The sequence below is a fragment of the Anopheles funestus genome, chromosome 3RL, assembly GCF_943734845.2.
Source record: "Anopheles funestus chromosome 3RL, idAnoFuneDA-416_04, whole genome shotgun sequence".
Lineage (NCBI taxonomy): Eukaryota > Metazoa > Arthropoda > Insecta > Diptera > Culicidae > Anopheles > Anopheles funestus.
The window spans coordinates 64,553,737-64,569,554 of record NC_064599.1 but is presented as its reverse complement, the minus strand read 5'-3'; the positions used below and the strand labels follow the sequence as shown (position 1 = coordinate 64,569,554).

Below are 15,818 nucleotides of genomic sequence, written 5' to 3'. Positions count from 1 at the left end.
TGTTTCGTCCAATTCTACCAATTACCGATGCAGACCAGCTTTCTGAAGGGTCCGGCAGACCAGCAAACAGACACAGACACACACAGACACGGATCCATTGATCGGTCACACGTGTATGGACAGGGATGGAGATGGCTGCACATGCATTCCTGGTGTGCTTTCTCCTCTACAACCCCTACACCCTGTCTCACGGGGTTTTGGTTTTTGCTCTCTTCCGCACCTGCTTCTCCGGCACTCGGTCCTACACCGGTCCTGGGTTCTCCTCCATCCCGTCAGGCCGTCGGTATGTGCGCACCGGGAGAAAGTTGTCAACCGCCGACCTAAGAAGATCAATGCGTGAAGGTGTTTTTTCGGGGCTGTTCGTTCATGGTTAAAACTTTGAAACGCATCCACAGCAAAATGGTTCCCAGGTATTATGACGGTCTCCGCATGCATGTCGGGCATAGGGCGTTTATCCCAAAAAATCAATGTGTGGGCGAATTGGTGATGAGATGCACGGCGAGGAGAGGGATATGGTAAAGCCGTGAAGGGAAATGATGAGTGAAAGGAAAACGAGTAGGTGTGCACATTGTTTCTGTATTGGTGAATGTGTGTGTTTTAGCCACACTTCGAAGAGCAGTTCATGCTCGACACCACTGTTCCATTTGTAGCTCGCGAGTAACAAACATATAATAGTCAGGACGGAAACAACTTACGAAGATCCCAAATGCACTCTCCCAGGGGATTTCCGCATCAAGGCTGTTGTGTACTGCGCTCGGTGAGATAAACACCCTATGTCTTATAGTGCTAGCGAGGACATGCCTTGCTAGAAAGCCACGGACCCAATCCAACCATCGTCGTCGCGGCAAATGTCAAAGAAGATGTCAGCGTCATCGTCGGGATAGGAGGATGGTTGCTTTTTTTGCGGAGATTAATGCCCGATGATAAATTGATGGCAAATTGACTTTCAAAGTCTGACAAACGGGGGAGCGGAGCAGAAGCAGTAGGGGAAAAAAGCAGACCGATTTGTTCCTACCTGGAGTGAATCCACCGGCAACTAATCCGACGTGTCGAAGGGCGTCTAGAAGCGTCCGGACTGGCGTAAGAGCGGTGTAAGATCGAAGTGGAAGAGGAGGTCCTCGCTGGGTAAATGGATTAAGATGCCGACGGGATGTAATGAGGCCTGCCGCTATCTGCAAGTGCCGCTGTCAGGTTTTATGTTAAAACATCGAGATATCATCCGTGCTGGGCATGAGCATTGACTTTAGAAATGATCGTGCATACAGTGGAGTGCAGTTTTAAAGCTGTTTGCTACTGGCTGTGCAATGACTAAGGACGCAAAACTTCAAGTACATCGTAGTGAGAGTTGTTTACAGCGTTTGGCGGATGAAGAACGCATTCTTATGAGAAGTTTTGATCGGTTGGATTTAACTTGACGTAATGTTTGCTACATCAATTCTTGCATGATGCAGCTTTCCTTAAGGAGAGATATACATTCAGGAGCTCAAACTCCAAATGTTGGAATGTGAGTGACTTTGAATTTATTATAAAAACAAATAAGCTCACGTTTTCTTCTCATCGGAGTTCTATAAATCCGAATCCTATAAAATCCGTTTATTTGAATTTTTATCAGATATTCATGAGATATTGAGCTCTAGTAAAATTCTTGGAAAATATTAACTAAATGTCTATTCAGACATGGTGAATCGTTTAAACCAGTAAATCTTTAGTGTCTTGTAGAATTGTTAATCGAAATTACTCAACAGATCGACACAAATGATATTGAACTGTATGAAAAATTACCAACACTTGACGTGAGTGGTTCCTCCGTACCTATGTCAGTGTAAAATCACTTTCCACCCGTACAGTGATCGATCTTTCAAAGGTTGCGGTTCACAAGCTCAGGAGCAACCTTGAAGCGCACCCCGAAACGGACCATGCAGCCAAATAGAGTACTATCTAGTGCATCAGCAACACCAGCAGTCGGGACAGTAAAAGGTCTGGGAATACGGTACACAGAACACACATCCCATTAATTCTCCTAATGAGCTCACCAGTAGGAAGCCAATTTGTTGTTGCCCATTTTCTTCTGCCGCAGAGAGGAAACCGTTGAGGAAAACCAATGTCCTTGGTCCACACACAAAAAAGGGTCGCCGTCGTCGCTCAATCCTCGCACCGAAAGTGGTGGCCAGCGTAGTTCGACAATTGTGTATACCCGGGGGTTTTGTCCCCCGAGAACCGCATCATTTTCGGGCTTATCTGCAGCTTGGTAAAATTCCTCGAATATGTGAGGAAAACAACAAACACAATAAGAACAAAAGCATTTTCCTTCATTAGGGCCCAAAAACCATTAACACATGGTCGTCCCTTCACTTTTGTGCCGTTGGGATATGCATTCATGTGTGTGTGTGTGCTCTTACCTTTGCTTTTTCATCCCCTATCGCTGCGTCACTATCATCACCACCCGTTGACGGAAGCGGATTACGAAACGGATTTCACCTTCCGCGCCAGCAGCTGCCAAATGTGGAGGATGATGACAATTGTACTGCAATTAGTACCGGCGCAAAGGGAATGATGTATTGTTTTATTTATCGGCTATTCTACGCCAGCCAAACTTCCACGAAATATGCCGCTACTGCTGCCACCCCCGGCGTTATGGGTTGCATCATTCCGGGACAGGGGTTCTGGAAGATTTATTTCCACCTTTGATCATCGATTGCGATACGGCGCTTTCGATCGGTGTCTCCCGATTGGTGGTTTATAATTAAGTCAAGGATGATTATGGAAACATATGTTTGACCACCAATAAATTAGCCATTGTTCGATGTAGACAAATAGAAAAAAACGATTTTTTTACCGGAATGTTTAAACACGATACTCGCATGGAGTGAATTATTAAATCATCGTGATATTGATTACAACACAGAATAACTTATGTCGAATGTTACATTTTAGATTATAATTTATTGCTACCCAAACCTGCTTAATATTGTAGGTTTTTAATTAAAAGAGAAGGAATTCGCTAATCAAGCTAATGAAATATTAATATTTATACTGATTAAATTTAAATATTAATTTTCATTAAATTTTAAAAACAGTTTTTATGTTCCTATTATCCTAATTCCCAGTGAAATTTATTAAAAGTTTCTATTCGTAAGGATATGGGACCATTGTTTAAATTTTCAACCAAACAGATGTTATGTTTTAGCTTTCAAATTTACGTCCTTTTTTGTAAAATGCGAGTATACTACGCAATTCAAGAGGGCACTTGGTGGTACATTTACCCAAAAAAGACAAACCATATCTAGTTTATCGCTTGCAAATTGGATTTTAAACGCCACCCAAGCGGTTGCAGAAAGATTTCCCTATTCTCCCTCTCTTTCTCGCCCCGGTATCTGTTTGGTCGGAAAAATTGATGTACAGTGACGAAAGCCGATGTTGTTGTTCCCCATTCCACTTTTTAAAAAATATTCGAAACATCGCACATGGTCACGGTGCCGCCGGAAATTACGTTTCCCGTTCCGGGAAATGAGTGAAAATTTCAAACCAACGGTTGTAGCGATGGCGTTTCACGCTTTCTCGTCAGCGATTCATTTGTTTGTCCACCGGATTTGAGAGGGTGGGTGTGTGTGTGTTTGCATATCTGTAAACGACAAAGCGCTTATCATGATGGAAGGGAATGGTTTTTTTTATTTTGCGCCGATTTGAAACGGTCAGCTTTTTTCCGGTTTTCCCTCCGTTTTCCGGTGCGCGATAGATGGGCAGCAGGCCCGAACGTTAGGTAAACCTTAAATGCCCATACCAATAATTCAACTTGGTTGAAAAATAAAGCTGTTGGGCATATCGTCACAGGACGAATGGGGACAATTTCGTACATGGTAAAATTGAAAAATAATCACCTCGATCGGTAACCGATTACACGTTCCCTGCACGTGTTCCTTTGAATGGAGGCAAAGCAGTATTTAAGAGGCGTTACTGTCCCGGCAACAGTCAGTGATTTTAATTAACAGTACCGTCCGTATTCGGTGGATGAAAACAAAAACAAAAATAAAATAAATAACTTTAATGCAACCATAACCGGAGAATCCGCAGCCGGTCACCATTTCTTGCTGGTGCAGCGAATTGTGCAAAGAGAAAGTGAAATAAAGTAGCAAACCATACAGTACGTGCGCTTGCCAACAACTTCTTTTTAGCATTGGGGGATGGAAGGCGCGACCCGAGCGTCGAAGATCTCCGGTGACATGTTCCAGTAAGAAGATGTTTTCGTCGGGAGGAGGTGCTAATGGTTAAATTGGCTCCGGAATGTGTTGCGGATGGAAGCAATTTTAAAATATCAAACCACAAAGGTTAGAGGCTCAATGGTTTATAATTTGGGAGCGATTTAACTTTTAATTGTTACTGATTTTTACGATAACATTAAGGTTCCTTTGACTTCATATCTTTTTATTTTGAGGACTTACATAATTTTAGGGTTCGAGTTCAGATGGGAAAGTTGAAGTCATTTCTGAATGTGTTTTTCACGTTAAACTGGAATGGATTGAGTTTGATGGGGAGATTGACAAGCTACTTAACTGTCAGCGAGAAGCTATAAATTTTAGAAACTTCAGATTTGAGACTCCATTTATCAACCAATCTAGAAAATATCGAACATATAAATGAATTCAGATTGTATCATCCTAGGTCCAAAACGTTGTGCCAAATATCTATACCGTAGTATTTTGTTCAAAGATTTTTATAGTGTTCCATTTCCAAATATTTTGTAGAATTTATTTGAAATTTTAAAAATGGATCTAAAATAAATTGTCTACTTCTGCCATAATCGTAACATATCCGATTGAACAGTTTGAACTTTCACTGAAGTATGTTGACATTTTCATACAGTATGCTATAACTCCTCCAAATATGGGTTATTGTATGTCAATGCAGGTCTCATTATGTCACAAGAATAATTGCTGAAATACTTAACAACAGAACCACTGGTACTCGCTTACATTTCTTTACTGCGCCTCATACTTAAGCGCCCTGTTTTCAAGCTCGTCGTGCCAGAGTGTACAAATTCAATTTACACTGCTTGGCTACCGTTTGCAATTAAAAAGGAGGGTAGAGAAGCAAAAAAATCGCACCATTCCATTGAACGAGCACACAGACATAGGGGAGATGTCCGGGGGGCTCTGTTTGCACTGGGATTTTGTGTCAATTTCATTGAAGAAAAATTGACACCACTTAAAAACGAAATGTGACCTCGCACGCCAAAGCGACGTGGACGTGGAGGAATGGTAAACGTTCCAAGGTTGGTAGATCCCTACGAGAAAGAGAGACCTGCAGTGGGCAGGGAAATAAACTCAAATGACTTTCTAGTCGTCGCGACGCCCATTACCGCGGTGCAATGATAATCGAATGTTCATAAATACCGTACGGTGTGTGTGGTGTTCCCGGGGGTAGAAACGCCAGCCTAGCTTTTTTGCGCGCGCGCGCGAGTGTGCGATCGTTTAACGTGTGCGCACGAGAGGAGCAAATGTCAAATTGCTATTGATCTTTTGGCATCTTTGCCTTCAAAGTGTAAGGCGCGAAACACAGGTGTGCGCACAATGCCGGGTACTGTATGGTGGGTTTTTCTTCCCTCGACCAAAGGGAAAGAGTATACTCACAGCACCCCATAATGACTTCTTCCCATATTGAAGCGTACGATGTGTGGAAAGTGGTTTGTTTGTATCTGTCCCGTTTGTTATCTTATGGAATAAATGCAGCCGACAAAGTTTCATCGTGCGCTGAGCAGGAAATTGCTATAAGATGCTATAAATTATTTACTCTTGCACATTTTACCGATGTACAATGTCAAAAGCGTCAAATAATTTACTTGACATGACACAGCAACACAAATTTACAGCACGCAAAGGATTCTTCCTGTAAGATCCTATTTTAGCGCCTAACGGTTATGCAATGCGCACGACACATTATAGGATATGCCATGAATTATATCACAGGATGAACTGTGTTTCTTATAGGATGACCACTAAACCGTGCAATACTTAAAAAAATACGAGAAAATACGTTAAAAAATAATCTTCTTACGTTAATGCAACAATGCTTATGTCACGTTTAATGTCTATTAACTTATCAATCATGCACCCATACTAGTTAAACCGTTAAAAGCCATCGTCTTTACGGTGCATTAATTTTCATCCCTCTGCAATCACGATCACCATTGATCACTGTGCCTTTAGCACAGTCGTTTTTTCCGTTTTCGCAGTGTCGTGTACGGGTTGAAACGTGTGGACATATGGTGCCCTGCTCGAGGTGAGCACCTCCTATTTAGCAATGTCTAAATTTCAACCAACCGATCATTCGCAACCGTACACGATTGGTGTGGTGAAAAATCAATTTGGTTTTACTTTTTAACGGTCGCCGTAAAGTGGACGGAATCAATGACAGTACGCGATAGTCGCGAGCGTATGTTGAAGCAGCGCGTTGTTGTGCAAGAGGAATAGCGGGAAGGGTTGAAGAGTTGAGGAGGACATTTGCTAATGTTAGTTTGAAGGTTGTGTTTCTCCCTCTTTCCCTGTCTCTCGTTTGAATGACGAATGAGAATGGGGTGTGAATGTTGACAGTAATTATTAATTTCATTAAATAGGCATAAAATTAACGAAGAGGTACATTTCTCATACCAAATGTTTTTCGAAGTCAATGGGTATGGTTGGTGTAGCGCGATTGCAACAACTACACATTCTGTGCGTTTGCAGACTAATTAATTTAAATAAAGACATTTGAGCATGAAAACCATAAACAAACGTTCTAAAACTAATTAAATGTATTAGAATTCTGTATCGTATGACGTTTTCTCCGTTCGAAACACACTTCGAGGTCATAGATATCATAATGCAAGACGTAAACACAAGTGATGAAATGTTGTGCCAGTGATTCGAAAGGAAAGCTCAACACACTGAACGCAAACCGATGAAGCTCCAGATAAAGAGGGTTTAAAATGTTCGCGAGAAATGGGTCTTAGTGTTGGAGAAGAGAAAAAAAAACTACACATAACAAAACAAAAGAGAAGAGGAATAGAAACGGCGGTTGGTAGCACCAGCAATACCGCGACCGCATCATCAACATCAGCGTCAGCAGCATAAAAGAAGGTTTTGAAGCAGCAACCACAGCAGCCGCAGCAACAACAACAACTGCACAAAGAATGTGAAATGTAAATAACACCATATCGCACACAGCGCAAGAGTGTGATGGTGTGATGGACGCACAAAACAACGAGCAGCGGGAAGTGCAACTATGGTAGGCCCCACCGGTGAAAACGCCAACAATTTAGTGGGCTTTGAAGGTTTGAAAGAAGGAACCCGACGCGACGGGTGCCTATCGTCTATTGAACACTCTCTTTAGTCCACGTTCAAGATGTCCTTCTTCACCTTTTATGCCGCCCGGTCATGTCACGGTCCCCATTGGACAGGTCTTCTTCAGTTGCATTTCTGTTGGTTTCGTTTACGTGGTACGGTTTGTCAGCATTTTTGACCCTACCGTAACATGAAGCGCGTATAGAAACGGTTCAAGAAGACGGGTAACAGTGTTGGACAAATCATGTCCATTGCCCTTGTTACCGTACACGATACATTCCAGGTGATATCATTATGTAAAATAGTACATATTGTGTAATTGGGCCGAAGGAACCCTTATCAAACTTGCAGTTCTAGAGTGACCAGGTACTCAGCAACTCCTCTGTACAATCTATTAGCAAAACTTCACCAACAGAGAGAGAGAAAGAGCTTTATTTTATTTCTTCACTTCTGTTGGTCTGTTCGACGACTTACCTATTAACACTTGAACCTCCGCAGGGTCCAACTTTCGGTTGGGTGGCTTCATCATCTTGAAGCTGCACATTTAATAGCTTACAGACGAAGTCAGAAGCAAAAGTACAACAAAAAAGGAGCTCCACAATGGAAGCAGGCGCTTTCATGCCACCTTGTTATGTTTGCATGCTGCTTCTTCACAAAACCACAAACCTTCGCTAGTTCCAGTGCATTACAACTCGAGCACAGGAAAGTTTTGATGTCTGTACGCTCTTGAAAGTTTCAGCGCCTTCTACAGCAACCAAGTCGGTGTTTGATTTTCTCTTTGTCTACCACCATTCGAGAGTACCCATTACTTGTGTGACTTCCTTTGCACAACGTTTATATGTTTTGCGTGTATCCTTTAACCTTTCGCACAATCGTTTCCTTGAAGTGTGGTTCTAGTTTTGAACATACAGCCAAGAGTACCTCCGTCCTCTCGCCTAGCAGCGATACTTAATTTGTTATCCTCTTGATGTTTCAACATTTCGATCGTTATTCTTCGAAACACCGGCAAGGAAAAGTTAAGATAAGGTTTTGCACTTTACATTCAGCTACTCTTTGTCAGAAACTACCTCCAACTGAGACACAAACAAAAAAAAACTTCACCTTCACTGCAGCTCCTGACGAGTGTCCTTGCTGGTCTGCAAAAGGGCAGAAAAATGGCCGGACCGCATTTATTTGCCTCCTGTTCCGTGTACCCATTCCGTAACATTTCCACTTGGTATCACGTCTCATCTTTCTAGCGTCTTTTGTTTTTCTTCTGCTGATGTTTCGTTCATTTGCTTTTCCTGAAGGTGAGTCTTGCATTTGAAACATTTCTGAAACTTGTTATATGTTGTTTTTAACCTTTTTTGCGTTTCTCCTTATGTGTGTTTGTATTTTTTCCCCTATCTTTTGTCTATTGACTTTAGAACAATCTAACCAAATTACGCCTGGAAGTGTGTGCGTGTGTGGCCCCTTTTTTATGAACCTTCGCGTTCGGTTTTACCTTCCCAGCAGCTACACAAACGCTTGGGAGTGTGAATTTATCGCTTACCAGCTCTATATTCCGCCAGTTATGTTGGGCTCTCATCGAAACCGTCTCAAAGAGGAGCCAGTTTGTAGGAGTGTGTAAACACATATTTGGCACTTGTCCGAAGTACCTAGACCAGCGTCGTCGCTGGTCGGCATTCGGCACAACCCACGATAATGATGTATTGCCGTTTTTTTCCTGTTTGGGTAAGATGTCTCAGCTACGTTACGTCGATCGGGTCACCACTCACCCACCCAGGGTTTTTAGGTGTTCGTTAGGGGTCTTCCAAAGATAATATTTACCCACGGTAAATGAGGATGATGGAATGTTCGTTGGAAGTTACCGTGGGTTCGGGGTTTTTAAGCATTTCGTTGATTCGTTGTTTTGGTTTTGTCCTAAAATCTCTCCCGGAGTTGTTTCCGAGAAGGTGTGCAAAAATCCTTACACGGTCTAGTGAGAAGTACTATAAAACCAAATCGAGACGCAGCACAAGAGAAAGATGAAGAGAGAAAAAAAACAATAAATGCAGTCAAATAGCGGACCGAGAAAAGAAACACACAACACGCACAAGTTGAAACGGCACAACGGCAAAGGTGTGCGAAGGCGTCCTCTGCCGACCTGGTGTAACAAATAGGTCGGAAGATAAGGTGTCTCGCGTGCTCATTAGGTTCTTTTTGACGCATGAAGGAATGCCTTGTGTTTTGTTTACGCCTGCACAATATGCCTTATTTACCATCAATTATGACTGTGGATAATATTTTTTGCCCAAGTATCCGGTACTGTTGAATATTTGGATCTAATTTGGAGATGTTTAATGCTGATTCAACATGTTAAAAAATATTTAAAAAAAAGCATATCACCTTCGCGATCCTCTGCGCAATACTTTCCCTCTCGTTTGGTGAGTTTGCTGAAGCTGCTCAAAAGGAATTAATATTTACGCTTTCTGACATCCGCTTACAAACAGGCTAAGGCTATCCTCCTTAGCGCATCATAATCATTGGTGGGTGTCCGAACTTCCTAAAACACCAATTTACGCCGTTTCGTTTCGCTGCACAAGTATCATCATTCTCAATTTACCGCACAAATCCTCCCTTGTTGGCCAGTCGGAATTCGGTAAATCACAAAAAGCGCCTAAGAAAGAAAAAACAGAAATAAGCTGAAAGGCTCTTTAACTCCCTATTCGAACCGAAAATGGTGGGAATCTCGTTCAAAAACTCTTATGTGCAACCTTCCTTTTTTTTTTGGTGTGCCACAGATTTGCGTCACGACATATGAATTTTCCCCGCTTATAATCGAAATATGAATTTCCCAACACCTCGGCGCGGTGTGGATGCGATCGCACAAAGGGAGGATTGGTGGTGTGCTGCATTCGTAAAATACGAATGCGGATTATTACGATTGAATATGCCTTCCAGGTGTGTAAACGTGTGTTACGTTAGCGATTACCGTGCGAGGATAGGAATGAAAGGGTGTGTGATTAAAAAAAACGAGGTTGAATAAAGCGAGATCAATAACAAGGCAAGGCAAGAAATCCCACCAGAATGTGTTCTTCTCGTTCGCGCACTGCGACGAAAGGATCGCGGACGGTGCACGGTGGGGTCGCGTCAGTAGCATGTCAAGAGGCGCAAGATGTTTGACTCTGGCTGGACTCTCACTCTGGTGCGGTTCCCGGTCGGAGACGAGTGCGGCAGTAGAGTATATTATTTCGCTGCCTTTTTTTTTATTAATCTCCCTGTACGTCTTCCGCTCTTTGCTGCTCCGGATCTCAGCTGCCCTTTTGCTCAGCACTGGGAAGAATTGTTGTGGCCCTGCTAACCGGCCCCTTTTGATAACGATCTCGTCTTTAGCGCGCTTGTCGTACTTCCGCCTACGATTTCTCACACTCCCGTGGCGTGAGCCGGTGTTACGGGAGGTTCTGAAGAAGAGGAAAAAAAATTCTCACCTTTTCAAAACCCTATCCATGTCCAAATCGTAGTTCCCGCCCCATGGCCCCGTGATGCATGTAAATGCCTCCCCCTTCGCGAACCACGATTACCACTCTCCTGGTCGTCACGCGTACTCTGGACGTGTTCCTTCCGAATAGCCGAAGCCGGGCTTTGAGGGTTCGGAATGCACACCGTCGTTCGAACAAGCATCTTATAACAACATCACACACTACCGTGTCCGTATGGTTGCAGGTGCCAATCATTGGAAATTGAAAATTAAAGAAACAATCCGTTGTTGAAGCTCAACATGTCGGAAAGTGAGCGCGCGCACGACCTCACCGGTGGGCAGCTCCATCGCGAGATCGATCCAGGATTTCGTGCAGTTAGTAGTAGAAGTGAGATCATGTTTCACCCTGTGCAGCGGATGGGAAGAGTGAGCTCGTTTGTGATCATGAAATGAATGAAATGAATAATAATAAGATGTTTCATTGTAGAGCTGTACGTGCAGCAGAATATCATATCAAGATGAGTCTTATATAATATGATAATAATTTATTGAGCAATAAGCAATGAAAGGAAAAACAAGAATATAAACCTACATGCATTAATTACTATTTTTTTTTGGTTTATTCCTTCGTACAAGGACTTTCGTTCATTTTGTTGATTTATTTTCAATATCTTTTAACAACTCCTAACACTTGGAACTCCCTATTATCCGCTTTGTTGATAATTCCTAGTGGAATTCTTGCTATAAAATTGATTAGGCAATGCTATAAATTATTTCAGTACATAACATATCGCTGCAATAAACAATTGTCTTTGATACCTTAACATCATGAATATCCATTATGAAGAATTTGAATGAATCAATACGATTGATTATTACTTTCATGTTCTCAAAAATTTAACAATAACAATAAGTAATTATTACATGCGGCCAGTAAAAAAAGTTTCTAATCACCATCACGATTTATTCTGATTGAGCAATCTAAAACGTGGTACAACAAACATCCGATACGGTCACCGCTTGCAACACTGCAACAGTGCGTTAAGTGTATCCGGATCTTAGCTGATAAGAGGGCGTATCGTGGCGCTCGTGCACCCTCCATCTCGGGAGTGCTGGTTTCGTTTTTTTTTTTTACCAAATACCTCCAAGTACCCCATCACACGGTAGTGTGCGAACGATTGTATAGAAGATTCCATCGAAACCATCACCGTGCGCGGATAACGCCTATTCGGTGCAACCGCTGCGCAGGCTTGCATCGTACAGTTTCGACTCCTCTTTGAGAAGTTCTCTATGGCTTCATGGGGTCGCACCATGTAACGTATGATTAATTTTGCCTCGGGTGGGTCGGCGTCCAGTGGTCGCACAAGACACCCTTCCATCACCATGCCCACCGAATAACCCCACCAGCTGAGAGCTGCACTCGCCCTTCGGGTTCTTCGATGTGCCAGACGCGCACTGGTGGTGGTGGACAGGCAAGAACTCTATCCGACTCGAATCTCTGACCCGAAAGTCCGACCGGTAGACGGTTATTGATCCAAGAGGCACGGAGTTCCCGGGGAGGGCGGACGGCAGCAGTGATCGGTCTTCAGCAGAAGAAGACCGGGTCTCGAATGCGGAATGCGTGTTGTCCGACCCCGAGACACTTGTGAGGCGTTTTCGAACGGTTTTCCAACAATTCCGGCCTCTTCGGCACACTTGGTCACCGTCCCCCGGGCTCGTTCTCTCTTTCGGTCACTGTAGTGCGGCTCTCCTTAAGCGCGTATTACTGTTCTTTTTCTTTTTTTCCCCCTTTTAGGCTTCCTCTGTTTGTTCTTCCACATATTATGATGCGTGGAGGTAACTGGCAGCAGTTGAAGTAGATTTGGATATTGGTCTGAGGGTAAAAGACGGACCCAGAGGTGGTATAAAGGAGAGAGACGTACGTGTTGTGTCCGTGCAGCTCTAAAAGGGTGTGAAGGTGCGTGGCCGGGTGTTTGGCCGGGAGCTCCATCCCAAACAGGTGATAATGAAATTACCACACAAACCTGAGCGCACACACACCGAATGCCCACCAGAGACAGGGCGCTGCAGGACAGGCAGAGGGTGCATGATCGTAGAGCCTGCCGTACAACACAGCGCACAAGATCGATGACGGGACACAGGGCGAAGTATGGCGCACACCGGCGATATTCAGGGCGTCGGTCGGTCACACGGTGTCCGGTCACACGTAAATACCATCGATTTATAAATACATCTACACGGCGAGATAGACTGAGAGAGACCGGTACATGCGTGTATACGTATATGAGCACATCAAACATACGGCCACATCAGAGTGATGCTACCAAACAAGCTTCAGGATGTTAGGTATCGATTTTGGAACGAATCGACAAACGCGGGGGACTGCAATTGACGGGGGGAATCTTTGAAATTCCTGAAATATCTATGAAAATGAAATGGTCATCTTTCATACAACGCGGGCAATGTGGTGAACCAGCAACAACTTACTTACTTATTTGCTTATTAGTAGAAGGAAAAGAAAAACAGTAGAAGTGTTGGGAGATGGGATAAGGTGTGTACTGTGGAGGACCTATGGAGAAGGGAGTAACGATAGAAAATCTAGGAGAACGCTTCTCAGGAGAGCTATGGCAGTGTGGAAACCTAACCGGACCGGTTTTATTACATTTCGATGCGTTCAACCTGCTGCCGATAGCTGGCTATCACCTCTTGCTCTTCTATTTTCATTTATCACACCTGTCCCACATCCTGTCTCGGGTGGGTAGTGCGGTGTTTCTTGGACCACAACTTCGCTTGGCCGGGCATTAGTTCGGAACTCCGGTTGGCGATACAGGTGCGTGCTACCGGCTGGAACTAGTAGATGAGGCGTTGAGTCTCGACTGATGGGAACCCATTGGGGATATTGGTTAAACAGAACTGTTCCAGATATCGTTAGAACGTTCCTCCATCCGTTCACCTGCTTGAGTGGTTGAGTTACGGTCGCCTTAAACGGGTGATCAGTGGGCAGTCGTGAAGTCACCGACAGTCGTTTGGGTTAATCTACTCCACGATGCGTGCTGCGTGTGTAAATGTGTTCTTAAACAGACGAACTATTGAGTTCTCAACACACTCCACCCTAAAGGCCTTAGGGAATGGGGCTCCCTTAACCAAACTCTCAAGTTATACGAGGGTGTCATAAAACATTTTGGCAGTTTGTTATTGGGATCCCTATGCACTGTACCGTTTTTGTTCCCCGTGCTACGGGGATGATCACTGATGGGAATACATTTGTCTTTAATTTAGCTGCTGTTGATTGTTTTTTCCTCCTCTTCTAAGCTTAGGTAGTTGGGGAGGTTTTTTTTTATTCTCCATCCCTTTACTGCTATGGACGAATGCTTGTCATCGAGTTTAACAAATTAACAATGCAATTATCGATAGTTCGTTCTCAAAGGCAGCGCTAGTTAGATGATCGAATCGACAAATTAGTCATAATCATCGGCTCATTTAGTGGCTAGAGAAGGGAAATGCAACGCATGGGGTGGAAAAGAAAAAATGATGATCGTGTGTTGTTTCTTCCCAACGTTACCCACCAAGAGCAATATAAAACGAATATTGTGTGAAAATTCACAGACAATAAATGATTGACGAGGGAAGCTTTTTTATTATTATTATTGTATCTTACTTGCTAGCATTTTGTGCATTTCTTGTGGAATGATGGAGATGAGTTTTTCTTTATTATTCTCACAGCCTCACACGCACACATACCCTGTTGGTTTTGTTGCATATGCTTGGAATGGAATTGCAATGCACGAGAAATTTATGATCATTTAACCAGCTAACGAACGAAATTTGTCACTTTTACATTGTAGAACGGCCGAATGTTTTGTTTGAAGAATATGATTTAAATATCCCCTGCAACACATCACGTCTGTTTGAAGTGTTTTGGGATCGTTAAACCGCCCTGGAAATACCCAAAACGGATCAGGATTAGGTATTCCGGATCTGGGAAGGAAGCATTTCTCCAAGTGTTTAGCTCAGGTGTGTGTCCATCCTCGGCCCACTCGATCACGTGCATCCGCAAAGAATGGTACGAAACAATGCGGACACCTTTTTTTGGCACATGGAACCGTGTTCAATAGGTGCGCAGGAAGGATTAGTTCCTTTTTTTCTCTATCTCTCTCGAAAAGTGTTAAACCATTTAGCATTAAACGTTTTGTTCGGTCGGCTTTTCGTGGTGAATAAGAGTGTCTGGGCTTAGTGTTGAAGCATGTTTTCTCTCACCACATTTTCACCGTCAAACAAAAACAAGTCGAATCCATTCTTAACGGGACCCTTTTTTGTGGGCAAATAAGCCCGAAAGGATCAACACGGTGCGTTTGGAATGTCCTTGTTGATATTCTTAAATACTTCTTTCCCACAAAGGGCGCAAAGACCTCCCCGGGGGAAGAGATTTGCTTATAATAGTCTCCCACTAGTTGTCCCTCCGGGGAGTAATTTGGACGGGATCATTCTTTCCATTCATTGACTGAATGGGATTTATTTTAATGTGAAATTTTCATCTATAGAAGGAAGAAAAAAGCCATTTAGCCATCACAGAGGAGAGGATCATAAAAGTGTCATATACGACTACGACTTAATTCTTTATCCCTTTCCATAATTTCAATGGTCCATATTGTTCCGCGTAGAACAGACAAAAGACCATCTAAATCATCAGCGTTTGATTGTGGAATATAGCAGCAGCAGCAGCAGTAGCTAACAGTGTTTATTGTAAGAATTCGCGTGCTAACAGTTTGGAGTTTGGATTTTATGGCCTCACGTACCATGATCGATGTTTAGTCAACCGGCGATGGGAGATGGAGAATGTCTCATCTTACAGAATGAGCGTTGCGCTGTGTTTCGACAAAGTTATGGAAAACTCATGAACACCAAGGCCCCTTGTAGACGGATTGTGCCAGAAAAGCCAGAAGGACATAAATTCATTCGAAATCATCCTCGGGGGTCTCGCGCCGGCCATCCCTCTCAAAAAGGCTTCTGTAATATTTTGCCTTAAGAGCTGTCGTTGCCATAATAGCTTACCCATTTGAATG

At 43.3% G+C, this 15,818-nt stretch overlaps 1 protein-coding gene across 2 annotated transcripts in view; it reads left to right on the top strand.

The window, feature by feature from the left end:
- Positions 1-15,818, top strand: part of LOC125768508 (uncharacterized) — a 94,280-nt gene that overhangs the window by 59,642 nt on the left and 18,820 nt on the right. The gene's annotated exons all lie outside the window — the stretch shown is intronic.